Below are 25,401 nucleotides of genomic sequence, written 5' to 3'. Positions count from 1 at the left end.
TCTTTATTTCTGGCGACGAACACATTTCTCCCAATCAGAGACAAAAATACTTAATTCAGTCACTGTAGAATGTTTGACTTTGTTGACGGAGCCGCAACCTCACCTCTGCTTGCACTGATTCATCACTATCAAAGGGAAGTCCTCGAAGGTATTCTTTAAGTTTTGGAAACATGAAAATCGGATGGGACCAAGTCGAGACCGTATGGAGGATGATTGATGGCAGTGAACTCTCGCGTCGGATTGTTGCAGATGTCGCAGCCTCGTGTGTGTTCTGTCATTGGCATGCTGAAGGAGACGGTGATCCGTGTGTGGACCATCTCTTCGAATTCGAAACTAAAATACAGTATGCTGTTTTTCACGCACCGACATTGTTACTCTACACACCTATATGTTACATACTATGATTCGACGCCCGCTAGCGGCAGACGGCTGCAAATATGTAGAAATGAAGAATAAAGACGTATAATGTTAATAAAGTTTGTTTAAGGGCTTTGATATAAAAATATTCGCAGGCATTGATTTTCAGCACACCCTTGTAACACCACATACAGGCACGTAACCTCCTGTTTGAAGTTGTGGATACGGTCGTGTTGGCAGCACTGATGATCAGAATGAAAACAATCGATTGTTGTCGTTTCTTGGATGTGTATTTATTAGGAATGCTTCCAGTTGCCTCCTACTAAGGAAACTCGAGCAACGAATTTCATTTGCTATACAAAAAAGGACGTCTCATCAAACATGTATTCAGAAAAAGTATTGGCTCATGTCTACTTCTTACTTGCATTAAAATTAATCCAATGAATTTCGATAACAATTGTTCCACCCATTTTCAGAAATTATTATGAAATCAGAAGAGGATAAAATATTTATTGCAAAATAAAAAAGAAGGTAAAATATTTGGAAAACAGGTATTAATGTTAATACTGAAGTTGTTTGGATTTCAATTTAATACTACAGTTAAGTATATATATATATATATATATATATATATATATATATATATATATATATATATATATGTATCACAGATTACGTTACAGTTTAGTCTGGGGGGGGGGGGAGAGGGAGAGGGAGAGAGAGAGGGAGAGAGAGAGAGAGAGAGAGAGAGAGAGAGAGAGAGAGAGAGGGAGGGAGAGAGGGAGAGAGGGAGGGAGGGAGGGAGAGAGGGAGGGGGGGAGAGAGAGAGAGAGAGAGAGAGAGAGAGAGAGAGAAGCAGCCGCCAATGTGATAGGATTTGATGAAATGTCGATAAAAATTACTTAAGAAACGGATGTAGCCTTGCTTTATTTACAGAAAACTATTTTCCTTAGAGATGCAGAAGCGGGCGCATATCCCAAATGATGGGAACAGGCATGCTAGACGCACACATCGGAGAACTTTATTAATACAGCCTACTGAAGCGAACGGCCCTAACAACTAGTCTGTATTCATAAATTTCTCGGATCTCAGACGTATATTCGATTCATTACTTCTCGAGCCGGCCGCGGTGGTCTAGCGGTTCTAGGCGCTCAGTCCGGAACCGCGCGACTGCTACGGTCGCAGGTTCGAATCCTGCATCGGGCATGGATGTATGTGATGTCCTTAGGTTAGTTAGGTTTAACTAGTTCTAAGTTCTAGGGGACTAATGACCTCAGAAGTTGAGTCCCATAGTGCTCAGAGCCATTTGAACCATTTTTTTGAACTTCTCGAGAACAGAGCTCTTGTTTGCTTCAAGGTCTCAGTTCTGCCCATCATTAATGTAGACTAAAGTTCAGTAGACTGGCAATGGCAAGGAAACTGTATCTGAAGAAGAGAAGTTTGTTAACATCGAGTATAGATTTGTGTGTCAGGAAGTCGTTTCTGAAAGTATTTGTATCGAGTGTAGCCATGTGTGGAAGTGAAACGTTGACGATAAATGGTATAGACAAGAAGAGAATCGAAGCTTTCGAAATGTGGTGCTACAGAAGAATGCTGAAGATTAGATGGATAGATCACATAACTGATGAGGCGGTATTGAATAGAATTGGAGAGGAGAGAAATTTATGGCACAACTTGACTAGAAGAAGGGATCGGTTGGTAGGGCATATTCTGAGGCATCAAGGGATCACCAATTTATTATTGGAGGGCAGCGTGGAGGGTAAAATTCGTTGAGATGAATACGCTGAACAGATTCAGAAGGATGTAGGTTGCAGTAGGTATTGGGAGATGAAGAAGCTTGCACAGGATAGGGTAGCATGGAGAGCTGCATCAAACGAGTCTCTGGACTGAAGACCACAACAACAACAAGGTGCAGTGGTGCAATAGAGAATGCTCGCCTCTTTCCCCATGTATAAAATGGAGTACAACGTCGAGTTGAAGGTATGGCAAAAAGACAGCTTATTTTACGACGTATCTAATATCGTCCTTCGAACAAAATCACTGATTTCTCAATCCGATATCCAATGAAATCATATCAGAATTTCAGCTGAAACACTGTCGGAGTGGACTTGGAACGTAGATGTTTCCAGGGCTGACAATTTGTTTTTAATTTACTTTGTTTTACTTGCTTAGGGATGTATTGGGACCGTGATAGTGTTACTTCCGCTAAATGGACTCGCGGATCTGGGAGTGGAAGGGGCATGGTCGTTCGGCGCGCGCTGGGAAGAGCCCAGACATGAGGTATCAGACGCTAGGAGGTAGCCCACCGCTCCGCCTGTAGACGACCATATTCGTGTGCCTGTCCAAAGCGATTTGCTGACAAACGTATCTGTCGAGGTGTGAGGGCAGGAAGTAGCCGAATTTGATCAGAAACATTCGTTGCATTCCACGGGCCTTTGTGCCTGTTGCGAAAGCATGCGGTTTCCTGAACGGAAATTTGAAAACCAACTCACAACAGATACTACATGAAGAACTAGAGCTATATAGAAGTCGGGCACATCATATAAAGAACTCTTCTAGAGAAACAGATAACCACACCCTGAACCCCATAGCTCAATTAGTTTAGAAGCTACAGTACCGTAAGGAGTACATACTATCGTAAATTAACAAAATTAATAACTGTTGTTGTATTAATTGTACTGTGTTGAACAATGGTTCAAAAGAAGCGTAATGTAAAGTAAAAGCGAAGTGAAGTCGTTTTGAATGATTGGTTGGGAGACCCCAAAAGGCAGGGTCAGCCACCTGAACTGGATAGGTGTTTTATATCTTTTGTACCCGTTGAAATGTTCAAATGTGTGTGAATTTCTAAGGGGCCAAACTGCTGAGGTCATCGCTTCCTAGACTTACACACTGCTTAAACTAACTTATGCTAAGAACAACACACACACCCATGCCCAATGGAGGACTCGAAGTTCCGGCGGGAGGGGCCGCGCAATCCGTGACATGGCACCTTAAACCGCGCGGCCACTCCGCGCGGCTTGTATCCGTAGACATATTCACTTCGCGAAGTGTTAGCGCTGTCTATTGTTTAAGTGTAACTGTTAAGTGTGTGCAACTGTAATGGTTGGGTGTGTGTTGTGGTGTCACGCATGTGTTCGATGATGATGATGATGATGAGTGAGTGAGATGGTGCAACCTGATACCGTCACAGACACTAAGTATTCGGACACCTGGCAGAAAATGACTTATAAGTTCGTGGCGCCCTCCATCGGTAATGCTGGAATTCAATATGGTGTTGACCCATCGTTAGCCTTGATGACTACTTCCACTCTCGCAGGCATACGTTCAATCAGGTGCTGGAAGGTTTCTTGGGGAATGGTAGCCCATTCTTCAGGGAATGTTGCACTGAGGAGAGGTATCGATGTCGGTCAGTGAGGCCTGGCACGAAGTCGGCGTTCCCAAACATCCCAAAGCTGTTCTATAGAATTCAGGTCCGGACTCTGAAGGCCAGTCCATTACACGGATGTTATTGTCGTGTAACCACTCCGCCACAGGCCGTGCATTAGGAACAGGTGCTCGATCGTGATGAAAGATGCAATAGCCATCCCCGAGTTGCTCTAGTTCTTCGTGCAGTATCTGTTGTCATTTAAATTAACATCGAACGTCATTAGCCCAAAGATCTTAGTCAATTATGGCACAGATTCCAGAAATCTTATACGTTTATCATTTTATGATTATCTCCTGGTAATACGGTTTGGAGGCTTCACCATTTAGTGGGATCTGTTGGAAGTGAAAAGAAGCAACATTCAGCTCGTTAAGTCACTGGCACTAACTATCGTTTAGTCGAATGTTACGAAGCAAACAGGTAAATACATGTGGATAGCCTCGTGTGAGAAATGAGACTGGTTATCATTACGCAAGTACGAGTAACGCACAAACACATGTGGGTATCAATCCAAGAATAAGCATCCACCAATTGGAAAAATATATAATTCTGTGCTTGTCACAAGGTCCTTCTTCCGTACGCTACGCATTTTGGCGATGAAATCATCATGCAGAGAGCATGACTTACATAACCGTATTTAGTTAGAGGCATTGTCAGTTTCTTGCAACAGCATGCCACAATTTTGATACGGAAAACAGGCATATGTATTTCACTACATTTTGTTACATATTTAAGTTCAAAGAGTTACGTCGAAAAATGGCTCTGAGCACTATGGGACTCAACTTCTGAGGTCATTAGTCCGCTAGAACTTAGAACTAGTTAAACCTAACTAACCTAAGGACATCACACACATCCATGCCCGGGGCAGGATTCGAACCTGCGACCGTAGCAGTCTCGTGGTTCCAGACTGCAGCGCCTAGAACCGCACGGCCACTTCGGCCGGCGTTACGTCGAAGATTTATTACAAACTGAATATGGATGACGACATATACCTATTAAGCAGAGAGAATTAGAATTTTTAGCTATATATTACAAACAGTAGGAACTCAATAAGCTACTTTTGCACTCTGTAATAGGATAATGAGAATGAAATGGAGATAAGGTAAAGGATGAAATTTTTGACAAGTGCTCTGGAACTTGCTCTCTATTTATTCTTTATACTCTATAATTTTTTGCTCTAAGATACTGGGAAACAATATACACATACGAAAATAGTTACATTCCTGATAGCCACAATGAAGCGAATTGAATATCTAAATATTTATCCAACATTGTTTAGAAACCTATAAAGGAAACCGATGTTGGCATTTTCGTCTTTACTTTCCGGTATAAATAAAGATACATTTGTAAGAAGGGTAGTGGCAAATCTATGTGTTCGTTCGAATAATGCCTTCCAGTAAAAATCAGACGTTTTCTTAAATGTTGACTGTTACTGACGTTTCCACTTCAGACATGCTCTAAGATCCCTTGAGTCATATCTGTGCATTTATTTCAGTATTTAAATGTATTTTGTTTATTATAAGGAATTTTGGAAAACGTCTGAACCTTCCTGAAATAGAAGATAAACCCGGAAGTTTTCTCTCCGGAAATATTACTAAACCCGATAGTAGTGATAAGGCGGCTAGTAATAGAGAAAAGGAATTTGCACAAATAAAATTTAAAAAAAAGAAGTTAAACTGAGTCAAATCGAGTCGAAGCCATAGTTAACAATGTGCATCAGATAAAGGCTAACATTAGGAAGTTTTCCAAACGTCAGGACACTCTACTAAAAGCAAAGTAAATCGGCGAAACACAGTCATAGTTACGTAAAGGGTTGCGAGATGAACTGGCGCTCGTGACCAGCTCAGATGAAGATTCACTTACAGTGCAACGCTCAGACGAAATGAAACAGTGAAAGCGACAAGACAACATCCGGAGTTCTGTACCGCCGGGGAAGACAGCTGAACGCGCGCAAGGCGGAAAAGACCCGTGAAATTCGAAAGATTGGATTTCAAAGACAGTACTATGCACTTCTGTCCCCAGCATTTCTTCCCCTCCGTATGGTGCGGTACTTTCCCTAGAAACATTCCTATCCAATCTCCTATCCCTTTACGTTGGAAGATGCGTGGTGAAATTAAATCGTGTCACGAATAAATTATCCTTTCAGGCGGCAGCATACGTCATTCGTCCTCCGTGTGGCATAAGAGCTTTCATAAAACTTTCTGCTTTCAGTTTATACATACAGGAATATATTTCTAAAATACAGCGTTTGCAGAAAAAATTAATGCAGTCTTCTGCTTGCTATAAAAAAGGATTTTAATCTCGTGAAATGGAAATAAAGAAATGAAACGTTAGGTGAACGTATAAAAGTAAAAAAAAATCGATATTGTGGGCGTCTACAACAGGGCTGTAGTGTGTTCTTTATGAATTACATTTTCTGTTTTAATCTAAAATTTTCTTATTCCAACATCCAATGGTTAAAAGTATCATTATGGCATTATGTAATGACAAAAGTCATCACGGTTTTCAGGATGTAATGTCCTCTACGTAGGAAGAAACAGTGCTGAATAGTGTAACAGGAAGAGCAGTGAATTTTCTTGCTAACGTATAAATTTTCTATAAGTGACTCCAGTTTTACCTGTGTGAAAATTAGCACTGTCATAATTTTTATTCAGTGCACGCTGCAAAAGTTGCCTGCAGCGCCTCCTTCGCCATATTAACGTGTAACTTGACTCGCTCTACGTCCCTAAAGCCGCTTCTTTGTCACGGGATTTACGGTACCCTTTGTGCGAATGAGTGAATTAAACTTTCACTATTGCGAGCGAGACTAATAGCAGGGTCATTCTATAAACTATGTCCCATTTTTCTAGACACTGATATACACAGGGAAACGTCCATTTAGATGCTTCAGATTTGATGTTACTTCTGCACGTACGTGAAGTGACGAACAATTTTAACAGATGGCAGAGCCGTAGTGAATCATCGAAGTGGCGTCTACACAAGACACTCGTTGCAAGCAATGCGCTCTAACTGAATTCTTCGGTGCGTAAAAAGAAACCTTGATGAATGTCCAGAAACGTTTGTGTACAGTGCATGCTAACGATGCGGTTGATATGAGTGCCATTATGCAAAGCGTAAAGACAAAAAATGGCAGCCGGCCGGGGTGGCCGAGCGGTTCTAGGCGCTGCAGTCTGTAACCGCGCGACCGCTACGGTCGCAGGCTAGAATCCTGCCTCGGGCATGGATGTGTGTGATGTCCTTAGGTTAGTTAGGTTTAAGTAGTTCTAAGTTCTCGGGGACTGAAGACCTCAGATGTTAAGTCCCATAGTTCTCAGAGCCATTTGAACCCAAAAAACTATGGGACTTAACTTCTGAGGTCATCAGTCCCCTAGAACTTAGACTACTTAAACCTAACTAACCTAAGGACATCACACACATCCATGCCCGAGGCAGGATTCGAACCTGCGACCGTAGCGGTCGATCGGCTCCAGACTGTAGCGCCTAGAACCCCTCGGCCACTCCGGCCGGCGCGTAAAGGCAGACAAAGCGTCACGAAGTGCAGAAACTGACTGACATGATCGGCCGCCTTCTGGACATACTGTCACATGCAAAGTTCCTGACACGGTGAACCGCTCGGGTGCCATTATTTAAGCAGACCTGCGCCTCACATCTCGCAACTTGCTCTGCAACTACAGGTGAGCATTGAAACTGCGTATTAGGTGACTGAGACTCTCGGAAGATGAGCTCGGGATGGGTTACAAGAAGGATCAAACAGACCACAAGATTCAAAGGAAAGCTATTTAATCTGAACTGTTCCAGAAGTTTCAGGCCTATGAAGAGGGCTTTCCTTAACGGAACTTTATAGGTGACGAGACCCGGGTGCATCGCTTTAAGCTGGAGACAAAAAGACAGTCACTACCTCCTGCTATCACCAAAAAAGAAGAAATTAAACTCAGCTCCCTATGGAGGCAAAGTCATATTGACAAATTTTTTGAATAACAATGGTGTCATTGTCGTGGATGTGTTGCGAAAACGGTCAACCATTGCTTCACAGGGATGTGTGAAGACTCTGAACTAGCGCAGGAACCGTTTCCGACGAGTTCAGTCTGACAAGAACCGAAAACATACCTTACTCCAACACGACAATGCACGCCCACACAAGTCTCAAAACACGGAAACGTATCAGCAGATTGTGCTAGTCACCATTGTCTCTTCCACCCTACAGCCCAGACCTGTCGCCTCTGGACTTCCATCTCTTTGGGGCACACACGTGACATACGAAGAGAGTGTAATTCACACAGGAAAAACATCACTAGAAGCACGGAACAAGAGCTTCCATCAACATCGAACATACTTTCTAACACAATGCTGGCATATGTCCATAGAACGTGATGGAGACTATGTAGAAAAACAGTACGTGTAAAAGAAATTTTGACTGGTATTGTCATCAAATTCCAAGTCTTAAGAAGAAATATGCTCTGAGAAAAAAATTGTGGGGTATTATATACTGAGCGACCTAAAACGACCCTAGTAAGTGTATTCTGTCAACGCATTTCAATAAAACCGAATTCAAATGCTGCAATACTACATACACGACAGCAAACATACAAAAAGTGTGAGAATAGCTGGATGGAGTCATATTAACACCGATCGCCGAGCTGCCATTCGGTAACAGCTTTGCGACCACGCCACAGTCTCCCTTAAAAGGAGAAAACGTTTGTTATTTTGATTATTATGACGTTGCGGGAACGACAGAATTACATATTCTGTGCTGGAGAGACGATTTCCGTTGCCATAGCCGATCTCGCCAATCACGGCCCGAGTTCCGTTGGTGGAAAACATCTTCGTCGTTATTATTTCACCTGCATGGGGACGCAGGCGATGGCGTACAGCTCCTGATCAGTATACCATGTACCAACGTTCTGCCTTCAGTTCTTAATCTCTTCGAAGTTGCTCATGAACTGACAGGATATGTCAAAGTTGATGGCTATCCTTTCGCGGAATGCTCAGTATTCGTCTGAGCGCTATTTGAGAGGATTACGTTGCGTGAATTTCATCCCCTACTTTACCTTATCAATATCATTTAGCCCAACACTACAGTCAACGGTCACTCGCCGTAGCCATGTACACCAAACAGATGCATTTCAGAAGTAACTCTCGCACGCGGCCGAGGAAAAGTGCCAATATGAACATAATAAGACATCGCCTCCGATTAGGTAGCTGAACGTCACCATGCCTTCTTTGTCAATAATGCTACACCACTCTCGTTTTTTCTTACATAACATCCTCAAGGACTGTGTTAATTGACACCAGGATATATTATGTGCATAATAAGAGGTTGTAGTGTTAGTGGTTCATTTTTCACAGTCATCTGTGATCAGAGGACCCTCAGGAGACCAATCTGTCCACCCTGTGTTCTGACTCTGCAGGCAGTAACTGTGCTGAGATAAAAGGTGAACAGTGTTTGCAACATTCATCCTAGGGCACAACCATGCCCCATCGACGAGTATGTACACTCATATTCAGAAAAGAAACAGAACACCTTGAACGACTAGAGATAGGACGTTGATATTCACAGGACACGTACATTAGTATATTCTGCAGAAATGCTTTGCTTGTGAACCATTTGGGCCAGCGGGTTCAAGATCAACGGCGATATTGCGGCGCAACACCACCTAACGGTAAAATGTCCCTGGGGCTCTCGTTGTCACTGTAAACCGAAGATAATGGATCAGAGTAACTTGAGCAGACGTGCAGGATGCCTCGCAGGTGTATGCGCGAACTGTACCGTCAAATCATTATGTTTGAAAGAGGTCCCATTACTGGTAGGATAGAATGTGATGCACCCATCCGGGAAATCGCTGCTCGTGTGGGACGAAGTGTATAGGCAGTTCAACGGGTGTGTGCTATATGGTTCACGGAAGGTCATGTAACACGAAGAAATGGGTCAGGTCGCAGCACCCAGACCACCCACCAAGAACATCGACACATAATCGGAATGGCATTGCAGGACAGATCTGCATTGTCCTCGGCTCTGGCCCAACAGTGGAACAGCATAACACATCGTACACTATCAGAGGTGACATTCCGTCGCCGTTTATTACGGCATGGGTTACGTGCGCGTGTTCCACTTCTCCGCCTACCTTCGACGACTGTGCAGAAACATGCTACACGGTAATGGTGTATGGAACGACACTTGGGACAAGAACGGCATCAGATAGTGTTTTAGGACGAATCCAGGTTGTCTTTGTTTGAAAATGATGGCAGCATTTTGGTTTGCCCCAGATAGGGGGAGCGGCATCAAAGCGACTGCATTCGCACAAGACATACAGCACCAACTCAAGGCCTTATGGCGTGGGGTGCTATTGGGTACAACCAAAAATCGCAGTTGGTGTGTGTTCAGGGCACTGTGACCAGTATGACCTACTTGAGTGACATCCTGCGACCCGTAGCCGCACCCTCTCGGCAAAACACCTCAAACGTCATTTTTCAGCAAGACGGTACATAAACAATGTTGCTACATGAACACGTGCCTTCTTGGTGTCAGAGGATGTCAGCCTTTTGCTCTGGCCCGCCAGATCACCAGACTTATCACCAATAGAAAATGTGTGGGATATCGTACAACGACAGGTGCAGCGCTCTGACGCAATGCTAAACACAACAGATGAATTTTGGAACTAGCTGAATGCAGTAAGGATGGCTATACCACAGGACGTCATTCGCGCCTTATAGGCGTCGATGACATCACGCATGGAACAAGTTATCAGGGCCCAAGGCGGACCCTGTGCCTATTAGGCAACGGGACACATGCTGAACGGAGGTGGTGGTGGTGGTGGTGGTGGTTAGTGTTTAACGTCCCGTCGACAACGAGGTCATTAGAGACGGAGCGCAAGCTCGGGTTAGGGAAGGATTGGGAAGGAAATCGGCCGTGCCCTTTCAAAGGAACCATCCCGGCATTTGCCTGAAACGATTTAGGGAAATCACGGAAAACCTAAATCAGGATGGCGGGAGACGGGATTGAACCGTCGTCCTCCCGAATGCGAGTCCAGTGTGCTAACCACTGCGCCACCTCGCTCGGTGCTGAACGGAGGTACCTGAAATACTAATCATTTCTGCAGGACATACTAACGTACGTGTCCTGTGATTATAAAAATCTACGGGAGAGCAAAGTATTGATGACAGTTCTGCAGAACTAATCACGAATGTTGGTGACAACATGAAAATGATGCTGTTGAAATTGGTTAGGTCCATCTACAACACAGGAGAAATACCAACCGACTTCCAGAAAGGCATCATGATTCCCATACCAAAGAAGGCGGCAGCCTCAAGTGTAACATCGCACGATGATAATTCTGTTTCATCAAGATAATTCTTTGGAGAAGGTGGAGGATATGCTGAGTGCAGATTTTTCTGGTTTCGGAAAGGGGGGGGGGAGGCGTTAGGAACAAGGGAGGCGATTATAGCACTTAGGCTTCTTACTAACAGAAAAATAAACCATCTTATGTCGCCTTTGTAGGTTTGGGAAAAGGATTGGATAATGCTATATGCAAGAGATGTTCAGAGTGGTGAAGAAAGCAGGTCTAAAATACAAAGACATGCGGCTGATACTCAGCTTCTATAAGAACGAAGTGACTGATCAGAAATTACCATCAGGAACAAGAAGCAAAAATCAGGAAAGGCGTTAGACAAGGATGTGCTCTCCCTCTCTCTCTTCTTATATTCAAATGGCTCTGAGCACTATGGGACTCAACTTCGGAGGTCATTAGTCCCCTAGAACTTAGAACTAGTTAAACCTAACTAACCCAAGGACATCACAAACATCCATGCCCGAGGCAGGATTCGAACCTGCGACCGTAGCGGTCCTGCGGTTCCAGACTGCAGCGTCTTTAACCGCACGGCCACTTCGGCCGGCTCTTATATTCAGTGCTGGGATCTAGGAAGAAACAAACTAAGTTCTCGAAAGCACTGAGGTGAAGATCAAAATTGATGGGCGGAAGATAGACATGCTACGTTACGCACATGATGCTGCTGTGGACACGGAGACGAAAGAAGATCTAGAAAAGCTCCTCAGCACAGTGGAAAGGATTTTCTGTGATATGGCATGAGAATAATCAAGCGAAAGACTAATTTGAGGGTATGTAGTACTGAAGAAAAATATAAACATTTAACAATAGGGATTGGAAGAGAGGAGCGAGAAGTGATAGAGAAATGTATCTATTTGGAAAGTAGGATCACAAAAAATGGTAGAAGCTGGAAAGAAAATGTGAGCAGAATAAAGCAGACCAAAATTTCATTTAGTTTGAGGAAGAACTTACCCACTAGCACGAACGTCAGTCTGGAAATGAGGAAACGAATCATGAAAACAGCAGCTTGATGTGACCTTATACGAGGGTGAAACTCGGACCGCAGGAAAACAAGAGAGAAGGCGGCTAGAAGTCCTGGAGATTTGGTGCTACAGAAGGATGATGAAGATCAGCTAGAGAGACTGAGTTACCAATGAAGAGGTGCTGAGAAGAGGAGAAGAAACCAGATCTCTGTGGAGGCACGTCCAAACCAGAAGAGACAAATTCATAGGACACATTTTAAGACAAAACAACATGACTGGAACAAAATCATAAGTAGCTATTGAGGAAAAGAATGGCCAGAGACGACCAAGGATGTCATACGAGAAAGAGATTGTGTACGGTGTGGGACGCACTACACACACAGAAATGAAGAGGAAGGCAGACAAAAGAGAGGAACCGTGTAGTGCTGGAAACCAAACTAAGGGTTGATCATTAAAGAAAGAGACTGATCAGTTCCCTCTCGAGAAAGGGCAAAATGTACATTTTTACATTTCAAAAGAAATTTCAGAGCGAAATATTGCGCATTTACGCTTTCTATCTTGATTTTTTAATTTTTTAATTTTTTTTAGTTTTGTCTTTCAAAGCGTAAATTAGTAACGTTTTTTATGATACTCTTCTAACTGACTGTTAGACGCTTTGGCACTTCGGTTCTGTGGAACAGCGAGGTACTCGAGTGGTGGAAAAGTGTTCACTATGACGGGATAGAAGAAAAATTACAGTCTTATTGAAGAAACCATCAAGGAAATCATTTACAGTAACTTAGGGAACAAATGAAGAACATCAATCAGTAGGGTCAGACCAGAACTATTATGTTGGATTTCGACTACAATGTTTATGCCTGTGACGGTTCTCCCAGTCTAAGGCTATTTTGTGACCTGTATTTGACTATTATTTGAACAAGGCTGCCCCGACTATAGTCGAGAAACGTACTTAACATGCGAGGTAAGAAACAGTCATGGATTCTTACTGATTGATTTCTAAGAAGGAACTATGGACATAGAGACAAAAAGAAAGAAATTTACAGTTTATTGAACACCGTTGTAATTCACTGCTTGTAAAAGTATTTTTGAAGAAACTATTTCCAATATCAGAAAAGGAAAATAGCGAACACATTCTGTGCTGTTTGCAGTAAATATTTTGGGGCGGCAGACTGCAGAACTGCTTCCGACAGTCACGACGACGTTTAGCTGTGGAAGTGCAGAATATTACAACACTAGGGAGAATGGTGGTTCCCACTATTACGGTGTGCCTGTTATTAAGTAGGCGACTGACAGACCCAAGTGCTAACGGTTTGCCCGAGCGCCACCGGGGTTTCCCTTGTCGCATATGCAACACGACAGCCAGCGAAAGTGAAAGTAGGTCTATATAGAGCCCGGCACGATCAGAGAGTGGCCCAAATTTACTTTCACTGCAGCAGTACGTACGGTGTTGTATAATGCCGGCCGCAGACCACCTTTGAGACAATTCGTGTGTTGTTTGTCTGGCTCGAGAGACATTTCATGCAAGACATCAGTCGATCACAATACTCAGTTCCGAAACGACTTGCGCCGTTCTTTGCTCTGTTTCAGGGAAGAAAAGCATTGGAACTGTGTCGCGTGTTGCACCACTCGGCTCACACTGACAGTGGATTGATTTTTAAGCGACAAATAGATGGGAAAGTGTTTTGTACCTGTGTTTCTTCGAGGATTAAATTGTTCTCCATTGCAAAGGAAAATAATATAATAACTCGTGCAATTCTTCGTACTTCACAAAGAATTCAGGTGGAACAAGCACCCTATAATTTTTCACACCTGTATTCCTTGCGCGATTGAATTGAGGTGGTATCCTTTTTTTCGAGAAAGTGAACATAGTATACGTTTCAGTAGCGTATGAGAAGCGACGCTATGAAAATGGGAGGAAGCAGTGTATTTATTTACAAATTATTAGTCAGAATGACATTAAATGATACGAAACAATATTAGAAGAATTACACTGAAGAGCAGGCTGAAAATTGGATCCAATGCAAAGTCTAAATCAGTAGCTTTTGCATTATGCTTAGCAGCAAGCTACATTAACAGCTATATCTCTTCTTCTCTATCTATAAAAACTGAAGTCGTTCCCTCGCGTCCGTCTGTATATACAGGGTAATCTCAGGGACTGCTATAGATATTTTGATCTGGTTTTGGCTAATAGATATACTGATTCACGAGGAAGGTTTTTGTATTTAATTTATAAATATATCGTAGCAATTATCTGATTTACTATTAATTAATATTAAGTTTTAGAGCAGCAGTGACTCAAGAACTCAGCAAGCTTATCTTATTTGCATGTCGTGCAGTGATCTATCCGTATAGCTTTGGCTGGAAAGCGAAAGATTGTGGGATCGACTCATGGCTGGGTTACTTTTTTCAATCTGCCTCTTAACCAGCATTCACCTCTCGGTGATGTGGAGATACGCATTTCTAAATATGACGACAACTTCATATTGACAATTTCTGCTTCCCTGAGATAAGCAATCGCTGTTCGCACACTTAAAATATTTGACGATAATTTCAAATTGCCAGTTTCTACTTCCCTCACATTTACAGTCGCAATTCTCACTGTTAATTCACTGCAAATTATCCGAACAACGGGCAGTGAATTACTTAACTTTTAAGTATTGTAATAAATATAACCAATAAAGAAAAGATAACCACCTCGTCGTCAGGCTATGACGTGAGACAATTTGAAATAATGAAATATACATGACCAGTGGTTTCCCTGCAATAGTTTGAGAACAATTGCATTGTGAAAAAACATGCAAATTCATAACATTTCCTGTTTACTTTTATGCAAGAAATAAAACGTTTTCTCAAAAACTACTTCAGCAATTCTGCTTCGTTTACATGCAGTACATTCTTTCAGCAGCGTATGAAATGATCAGACCTTCAGATTTCTACTTTCCTTGAATCAAACCTAAATGTGAAGATGATTCTTCGAGTGGTACGGTGAAGAAATCTGCCATAAACAGCCCACGACAAAGAACTGCGGCGATGAGTCTCAACAATGTATCAGAGTGCGTTTTGCGTTGCTTTTATTTAGGCCTCCTCAGGCAACCTCATATACACATTGAATCAGTCGCAAGCACGTATGGCCATGATTTGCATAAAGTATTTTCATTGGTTGTAAGCATATTACTTGCGTCAGTGCGTGCTTTCATCACTGCCATGAGATGTCACACCAAACCCTATTCAGTATGGAACATGTAACATTCATGCCTCCAGACAACTTTCCTGCCGCATATTGCTTACATTACGTGAAGTCATATGAAAGTGATGATATTCAGTTACTTAACTTTGTAGTCTGTAATTCATTCATAACTGTAAATAGTGGCCCGGAAACTTAAATACACTATGCCAGAAAAGTTGTTAGGCCCGGTCGATTTTCAATACTCAATACAGGAACAATTATGCTGCTGTTGTCCGAATATCCAAACTCTCTAATGATCCTGATGAATAAAGAAGGTTAAATCGTGAAATATTTTAAAAATATCTATCCAAGTCTTTTTTTGTAGTTTCTAAGGTGTGCTCCGTATTTGGGGAGAACACCTAAGGAAAACGCTCATCAGTAAAGCAATGGGCTCTCATTTCTGAGAATCCACCCTACAACTACCAGTAAGTTTCTTAAATTATTCCTTTTGAGCCTGAAGACTCGAAAGACAATGAAACAGGTTTAAGGAGAGTGTCATTCCTAGACAATCTGTGTCCAGTTGCTGTACTACTGAGCAGGAAGTTTAAGTCGGTATAGGCTGTCTGGAAAACAATAAAGCTGTGACGTGAAAATCACGAAGTCAATCTGGTGGATCTTCCTATCACATTTTTATGTTCGATAATTTCCGTAAATCTCGAGGTGGTAACCTTGAGTACTTCCTTAATAAAGAAAGATTGATTCTCGACTGCTTTCTACCGTGAAGAGTGAAACTCGTTCCCATTTAACGTCCCACATGTGGGAGAGGGGACGTGATAAATACGTCACTAGGGAACGTGTGGGACATTTCTTACACACTGGAAGGTGCATTCAGTTTCTCTTTGAATAAAAATGTTGATTGACACCGAATATCTACGTCGTTAATGCATATTTTAGACGGTGGCAGCTTAGATTTCTTGGTCACCGGACTGTGTGCCAATATCCTGATCCAAATTGCAAATGTTCCAGAAGTCTCGCATTGGATTGTAACTGTTGTTGGCCACCCGTCCATTGGATGGGGCGTTTAGTTCGGTACCCACTTTTTTGCAGTTCGAAAGAAGTTGGGTTTCATCATCTATATCCTCTCTAACTGCAATTCAAAACACATACCCAACGTTATTTCCCACACTAGTTCATCACAGTCAGCTACACCTGACACGCCTCACCCACCAACTGATGAATAGATGTCGCCTTACAAGAACACCACATGGCAATTGGATTTTTGTAATTTTTTAAATTTTTTGTATGTGAATTCAGCACTCAAATATCAATGAACCAAAGCCGTTCTATGCAGCTCTCCAAAATTATCGAGAAATTTGACTTAGAAGCTTTCAAAGCGCTTTAATGACTTAGAGCAAGGTCGAATTTTCGAAAGCCAACATGTCTTTGTGGTAGAATGTACACGGGACGTGTAGGTGGCCTCAGATCGATCCCCGACTGTACTAAACTTTTAAACAATAGTGCGTGTTCCACGAGCATTTCTATGAAACGCAAAACGCATGAAGATAAAAAAAATTGCAATGTTTTCTTAATTTAAGCAATCTTTATTAATAAACCTTTGTAAAACATCGGTAATTAAGAATTCATGTTTTCAAGGAAAACTGTATTTTTAGTATCATATGTACTTAAAAATTAGAAGCCGTGTATTTTTCATAAAAATAACCATTGTATATGTATTAATTAGGATTTACTTCATGAATTATATGTTTTAATGACGTAGGTATTCGAACTGACCGAAAAAAAACGAAAAATAATGACCAACACAAGGCTCGATCAGTGATTCACAGTCTCGAATGCCACTGATTTGTTTCCCATCGTCATGCATTTTACACATCACAGAAATTCTCCTAGGACATGTTCTTTCGTTTAAAAACCCGCATCTGCTGGGAATCGAACCCCCCTACGCCTCCTCGCTCCCTCCCATCCTCGCTACCACCGCACGTTGCACGCACAGCCGAAACAGTAATCGTACTTTACGGTATTAAAGAGACACTCGGCAAATTTCAAAGTAAATTCTCTCGAGAATTGTTTAGAGTTATAATTTTTTAGAGCTGCATTGGGAAATTGAAATTTCAGTTCTGAAATTCACGTACCGTAAATGTAAAAAAAAAAAATTGCAAAAATCCGTTGGTGTCCCTGTTAGAGATGCTCGCGGCAGACCCAGAGCTGCGCGAATTAGTAAGTTCACTATCCGTTGTATTGGAACTAATATTTATTTAACCTCAACAAGTCGAGTGAGTCACCTTCTTCATCTCTCAGCAACAGCTGTATTCTTGTCATGATGTTTTCATTTGTTTTTATTTTTTTTAATTTTTGAAAATCAAACCGGAAACACAGAAGAGACAACAATTATGCAAATGAATGTGTCCAGGTTGGACAGCGTAGTCTACCATGTTAAGCCACAAGAAACGGGTACAGGTCCAGATTTATATCCATTCAACGAGTGGCGCTCCATCTGTCTCCGTTACGGAACTCCTCATCTGTTTAATGTGGAATCCTATTTCGGGTAAAGATTTCTGACAACTGTGGCCAACTTCTCGCGCAATATGAGAAGTTTATATTAGTCACTGTATTCGGCGTCGATTTTCACAGGTCCGAGGTAACGTAGAGTAAATGGCGTCGAATATGGATCCACAACCTTCTACAATTGCAAACAAATACGCTGTAAAAAAGTTTCCGTGGCCTAACTGACAACTCTGTTGTTAAGGTTCACAGCACACGTTAGCGGGGTGACGCTAAACCCGGAAATAACCGTTCGAATCATAGTGGTAGAAGAAATTTTTATTAGCATCTTGTCTCCAAGGGAAGGGGAAAATAGAATTGCAGACAGAGTTTTTGGTCTTTAAACTCTGCATCAGTTTCATACGTTAAAGCTCGTATGTCTCCAGAATGTTTCCTTGAGTGAGGGTATTTAACACTACGGTGGTCCGTCAGCTGGATGGGGCCAACAATATCGACTGCCCTCTTGGTGCTCTTCGAGACGTGTAGGCTATTTGCTGGAACTAGGTTCATCCTATGATCTCCTGTCATTCCACTCTCATCGATAACAACAAATATCTGGAGGGGCAACCACAGTTTAGAGACATTGTGAATACCCATAAAAAACACTCAACACTCCATAACCACTCAAATTGTTATTAACAACAAATATACAACACTGTACTGCACAAACACTCCTCATAGTTACACATGCAACAGATGCGCATATGACACTTGACAGGTAATCGTTGCCAGAGTATTTCACTGAGATTAACTTTAACTTGGCAATTGTCTCGAAACCGATAATCGAACGTTAAATAAAATCGGAAAAGAGAAATTCATTGGTTATTAATTAACTCAAATTAACTAATTCTGTAAAGGAATTTCAGTTTGCATTCATAATTGCCGCGATGCTAATACCTCGTCAAGTTTCAAATTATTTCTTATTTGTACCATTCGTTACAATCCTACAGCCTTTCAGTTAAGCGAAATGTTTGTAGGATTTATGAACTCTTTCTGTCAGTCTCCCTTCCAAACACTCTGAGAATGCCTGGATTGTTCTTGGAATGTCTGACTACAAGCAGAAAGAATGACTGCTAAAGTTCGAAATAAATTTTTTAAAAGCCATTGCGGAAGAACTAACCACAGTTCTATAGGCAGAATCGTAGAATCTCATTTCATTGTTTTCTTTTGGGCACACCGATAAAAAAGGGCAGTTTGTTCAACGTTAGCCTGTAGACATCTGTCTAAATCACATCTATTAGAATAATAATTAAAAATAGAAACGTGTTCCCTCTAAAGATCTATTTAAACAGCTGGGTATTCTAACCACACCATGTGAACACAGCTACCAGTGTGTTATGCATATCAAGAAGCCAGCATTTATCTCAAGAACAGTAGCAGTCATGATTACGGAACAGAAGTCAACCTAAACTTGCAGTTACCAAGACTAAACAATCAAGAAACACAAAAAACGTTTTCTACAGTAAATAGTCCAAGGAAATTAAAGAGACAACTGAACGTCAAGTATTTAAAAAATCAGATAAGGCATGCCTTTCAAGTGATTCATACTATAAAGCCAAGGATTATTTAGATATCACATTGCAGAGGATTTTGAAAAATTGACATTATTTAATAATAAACAAGCTTACAGTCGCCAGACATTTAAGGCAAAGTGTCTTGAACCTTCAGCTGTACATGTGTAGCTTTGTTTCTCAACTGGTTTCACTTATTAAAAGAATCATCACTGGAGGACTAGAAGTAAACTAAAAGGAAAAATGTATGTATTATGCACAGTCAATAAAAATATAAATATTTCATGTATGAAGAGAGAATCATCAACAGTACTTACGCAGCTGTACAGTGAAAAATTAAAGCGACGTTAACATCAAACAGGGCGTGGCCATATGTTCGATATAAATAAATGTCATGATGAAGTGCATACAAACAATAAAACTGACTTCCATGCAGTTCATACAGGTGGTGCCATGAACAGAAGATAACAAACTATGTCGTCTAGGTCCTTATGCAAGCAGGGCTGAATTTTGAAAAGTTGTTTTATTTCCAAGTTAAGATGACATGTCTCATATCAATTTGAATATGATCTAGGTATGAGTAAACAACTAGCTAACTAATTATCTTTTCACATCGTCAATGACAACTACCTGGTGCAGGATCTGAACACTGTATCGCCGTTCAGAGTTTGTTTTACACACGCAACATACGAAGCAATTAAAGGCTACTGCTCAGTAATCACTGCTCGTAATGCTACACTGAGGACTGTTGTCAACTTTCACGTACCAGACGACAAGAGGAATGCGGCAGACCGAAATCGGACTTAACAGCCTGATGGTACGGGGGTAGGGGAACAAAGCGGAAGAGCGCAGCAAATGGTGACGTGGCTCGCTGGAATGAGTGGTAATGTACGGCACGGGTGGGGTGTGGGTGCGTGCGGCGTGTTACCAAACTGTTACGAGCGGCAAGGCACGTGCGCAGAACCTGCTGTCGCCACACCCAAGACCAGCCTCGGCCGTTGCTCAACACCCGTCTCTCACCGCAGCGCACTCTACCGCCTCGCTGTCGTTCTCTACTGTCACTACATTCTCGCAGTTTTAAAGATTCGTTTTAGAACGCCAAAGTTTATAAGTTGACGCATATTCGACAACCCGGCATGGCGGTAACGTGTGCACTTCAAGCTGTCTCGTAAAACTGGGCGCATGACGCTGTGTTACTGACGCAAGGTGTACCGGAAATCAGGTCACGGGCTATGTCTGGCACTTGCCGTGTATTTCTTTGTTGGTATCATACAGAACGTCAATGAGGGTACGTTGTTCCCTCGCATGTTAATGTAGAATTCTCAACAGTCCCACATCATGTGGGCATGGCTGCCCCCTGGAGGCAAACAGTTACCCGTGGTGGTGGTGCTACCAATAGAGTCCATCGACTAAAACAGTCCCATCCTTGTTCAGTCGGATATGAATCCGATCTGCGGGACCACCACTTGCTGTCCTAATATTGCATACACTCGGTTCACTAGATTAGCCGTTTGTGGTCCGGGATTTTCATCCATGAAATCCAGGAAATCATATAACTTTCTTGGCAAATGCCTTTCCGAGATTGATGTCTGAAATACTCCTCTGTGATACAGACAAGAGGGAGATAGAGTCAATAATTAAATCACTGACGACTAAGGACTCTCATGGTTATGATGGAGTGTCTAGCAGAATATTAAAGTATTGTTCTGTGCATGTTAGCCCAGTATTTAGTCATATTTGTAATTTTTCCTTTAGGAATGGTCAGTTTCCTAAGCGATTAAAGTACTCAGTAGTAAAGCCGCTTTATAAAAAGGGGGAAAGGGATAATGTAGATAATTTTAGACCTATTTCTATGCCATCAGTGTTTGATAAAGTTATTGAAAAGGCTGTGTATGTAAGGATAATTGATCGTTTCATATCACACGATTTGCTATCAAATGTACAGTTCGGCTTAAGAAGTCGTTTAACAACCGAAAATGCTATATTCTCTTTTCTCTGTGAGCTGCTGGATAGGCTAAACAAAAGGTTTCGAACCCTTGGCATATTTTTTAATTTAACTAAGGCATGTGATTGTGTTGATCACAAAATATTTCTCCAGAAGTTGGACCATTACGGAATACGGGGAGTAGTTCACAATTGGTTCACCTCTTACTTTAGCAACAGGCAGCAAAAGATCATTATTCACAATGTTGATAACGGCTGTGATGTGGGTTCTGAGTGGGGTACTGTCAAGTGGGGGGTGCCCCAGGGATCAGTGTTGGGGCCACTCGTTTTCCTTATTTATATAAATGATATGCCCTCTAGTATTACGGGTAACTTTAAAATATTTCTGTTTGCTGATGACACTAACTTGGTAGTAAAGAATGTTGGATGCAACATTGGCTCGGTTTCAAATAGTTCAGTACATGACCTAAGTTCATGGCTTGTAGAAAATAAACTAACGCTAAATCACAGTAAGACTCAGTTTTTACAGTTTCTAACACACAATTCAAAGAAACCTGACGTTTTAATTTCACAGAACGGGCATATGATTAGCGAAAAAAATTCCTAGGTGTTCAGAGAGATAGTAAGCTGTCGTGGAAAGCCTACGATCAAGATCTTGTTCAAAGACTTAATACTGCCATTTTTACTATTCGATCGGTATCAGAAGTGAGTGATCGTACGACAGGAAAATTAGTCTACTTTGCTTATTTTCATTCGCTTATGTCATATGGTATTATATTTTGGGGTAACTCTTCCCATTCTAAAATGATATTTTTGGGTTAGAAACGGGCGGTTCGGGAAATAAGTGGTGTAAGTTCACGAACCTCTTGTCCACCCTTTTTCATGAGTATTTTGACATTGGCCTCTCAATATATATATTCCTTACTGCCATTTCTTCTTAACAGTATTAGCTTATTTCCAAGAATAAGCAGCTTTCACTCAGTTAATACTCGGTAGAAATCAAACCTGCATTTGAATCGGACTTCCTTAAGTCTTGTGCAGAAAGGTGTGCAGTATACTGCTGCATCCATTTTCAATAAGCTACCACTCGAATTCAAAAATGTTAGCAGTAATCGACGCGCTTTCAAATCGAAACTGAAGAGTTTACCCATGGGTCACTCCTCCTATTCTGTTGAGGAGTTCCTTGAAAAATAAGCTGATTCTTATTGTGTTGTTGATTGTGTTCACTTAAACTTATGGAGTGACTTTTTCGGGTTCATAAACATTTATTTTTATTTGTAATTTCATGTACTGACACGTTCCATGACCTGGGAGAGCTTCTCCTCAATTTTGTCCTACGGAACTTGACGTGTAAATAAATAAAAAAAAAGTGGAAGCAAGGCCGATACACACCATGAAAAAGGCGCACATATGATTAGAGAATGTCCCCCCCTAGAGCGCAGACGTCATCATAACATCCCATATTAATGTGACCACCCGTCAAAAGCCTGAATAACCAGCTTTTGCAGTGCGGACAGCTACAAGACGGGCAGGAGGAGTCACTGAGGTTCTGTAAGGTACCGACAGGGCTATGGAGCTATGCCAACTACAGAGCCGTGGCCAGCTGCACTAGCTTTCTCGACTGAGGATCAGTGGCGCGAACAGCCCGATCGGGATGGTCCCATAGATTATCGGTTGGGTTTAAATCCTGAGAGTTTGGCAGCCAGGCGAGTACGGTAAACTCAACCTGGTGCTCGTAAAATCACGCACGTACATTGCGAGCTGTGTGACCCGTTGCATTGTCCTGTTGGTAGGTGCCACAGTATGAAGGGAAAAAAAAACTGCTTAGAGGAGTGGAGACGGTCCCCAAGGATAGATACATACTTGTGTTGATCAATTGTGCTTTCCAGAATGACGAAATCCCCCAGGAAATGCCAAGAAATCACTCCACAGACCATAACGCATCAGGGTTATTGCTTTCAGACGTTTATCGCCGCGCACGCCAACGGCAATTTGTCCGAAGGAGCACAAAATGTGATTCATCTGAAAAGGCCACCTGTCGCCAGTCAGTGCTCGTCCAGCTGTAGTAATGGCTTGCAACTTCCAGTCTTCGTTGCCGATGAGCGGCAGTCATCATGAGTGCATGTGCCACTCGCCTGTTGCGGACGCCTTTGGCTCTGAGCACTATGGGACTCAACTGCTGTGGTTATCAGTCCCCTAGAACTTAGAACTACTTAAACCTAACTAACCTAAGGACATCACACACATCCATGCCCGAGGCAGGATTCGAACCTGCGACCGTAGCAGTTGCACGGTTCCGGACTGCGCGCCTAGAACCGCGAGACCACCGCGGCCGGCGCGGACGCCTTTACGCAGCAACGTTCGCTAAACAGTCATTGAGGAGACAGGCCCCTTGGTTCATCTGGGCGGTCATTTCCTCAACAGTGGCACGGCTATTCGCCCGTATACATCTCCGCAGCCGTCGTTCACACTTGTCATCTCTGACTCGTGATGCACAACATTGCCTCGGCGCCGGTATTGAATAGCGCTATTTTTCCATGCACGGTATACTTTAACCGCGGCAGCACACGAATGTTTTAAGAAGTTACAAGTTTCTTCCATCCTCGACCCGAAAGCCAATGATCATGCCCTTTTGGACTTCAGATAAATCGCTCCGTTTCCGCATTACGCCAGCGATTGGACTGTTTTTCCGCGTTCCCCGACACGCCTTATATGCCCTCCACTGCTAGTGCTTCCACCTGCCGTCTCTGGATGTTGCACGATAACGTAGAGCATAGACAGTGTTCACATTAATGTCACTTAACCGTGTAGATGTAGTGACACACAACTATAGGACTTGATCGTTCTCACTAGTCTGCTACAGACTTCGAAATCGCGTTTTGTGCTCGCGTATTAAGAACTTTCGGGAGACAGAAGATCTCCTCTGCAGTAGTCAACATGTATTCCGCAAGCAACCATCGTATGAGACCCAGGCCGATCTGTTTGACACCCAAAAAGTAGTGGCACCCAAATTGCTGCCGCGTTCCTTGATTCCTGGTCGGCGTTGGGTATAACTCCACACTGCCGCGTAATGAACGGAATATCAGATCAGTTTTGTAACTGAACTGAAGAGTTCCTTCGTAACAGAAGACATCATGTCATTCTGAACAAAGAGATATTTGAGCTGCTCGGGGGAACACAATGGTAAGCGCCATCGCCGTGTATTTTGCGGTAGATGGCTAATGACACCACATGTGGGATGCACAATGCAGTAAACTTTATAGTAGTTCCAAATTCACTCAATAGATGTCAGGGCGGAGCTTAATGGTAAGCTCCACTGTCCGTCTGTTGCGGAAACATAATGGTAAGTGTCTGAGAGAATGGCGGCAAGTAAAAACATCTCCGAGATTATGGGAACAGTGAACATGGCAGAAGACGAGGAATATACTTCCAAAGATACTAATATCTTCGAGAGGGATCCAGAATACATTCCTAACGATTCAGATGACTCAGAGGTATGTTATTTTGTAAATATACTGTTTTTAGTACGTTTCACGAACATAATGGTAAGTGCATGTACATACCATTATGTTCCTGAAGTACAATTGAAAATTACATTACAGCAGTGAGTTTCGTCACAGATTCGATTATTCAGCGCGTAAGCGTCACGGATATGAAGACTCAAATCCAGTGGCAGACGTTATAGAGAGGCGTTGTGTTAAACTTCTTGTACATTCCTTGGTGTCAGCCTCTTAAGTCTACTTCTTGAAAAGCCCATGAAGGCAGAAACATAGAGATTTGAGCGCCCACGGAGGCTTGCCAAAAACCATTCTTCCCATACACCATTCACTACTAGTCGGACGCGAAAGTGGGGGAGTGACAGTGGTACATAAATACCTCCGCCACGTACCCTAAGGAGGGTTGCAGAGTGATAATGTACATTCATGCTCCTAAATTAAGGATAATGCTGATACATGGTGAAACAACGCTCTGGTGGACGGTTTGCGGGTTTAAATCACCTCGGGGTATGATCATGCGGTGCATTAGACCTGTGGTTGTAGCGCGGTGGCGCTGGCAGCAGTCCACGTACGTAGAGGTGTGTTAGTGCATGTCAGAGTATGGTACAGCAAGTAAGTGTGCAGACGTTTTCAGACGT

General features: G+C 42.4%; 1 protein-coding gene and 1 non-coding gene across 2 annotated transcripts in view; both read right to left on the bottom strand.

Moving 5' to 3' along the window:
• The window catches only part of LOC126248126 (serine/arginine repetitive matrix protein 1-like), a 348,458-nt gene that overhangs the window by 242,787 nt on the left and 80,270 nt on the right, over positions 1-25,401 (bottom strand). The window lies entirely within an intron of this gene.
• On the bottom strand, positions 10,763-10,835 carry Trnaa-cgc (transfer RNA alanine (anticodon CGC)). The gene has a single exon. It is a non-coding gene; the product is annotated as a tRNA-Ala (tRNA).

Source organism: Schistocerca nitens, chromosome 3, assembly GCF_023898315.1.
Source record: "Schistocerca nitens isolate TAMUIC-IGC-003100 chromosome 3, iqSchNite1.1, whole genome shotgun sequence".
Taxonomy (NCBI): domain Eukaryota; kingdom Metazoa; phylum Arthropoda; class Insecta; order Orthoptera; family Acrididae; genus Schistocerca; species Schistocerca nitens.
The sequence above is the reverse complement of the archived record's forward strand: the minus strand, read 5'-3'. Positions and strand labels throughout refer to the sequence as shown.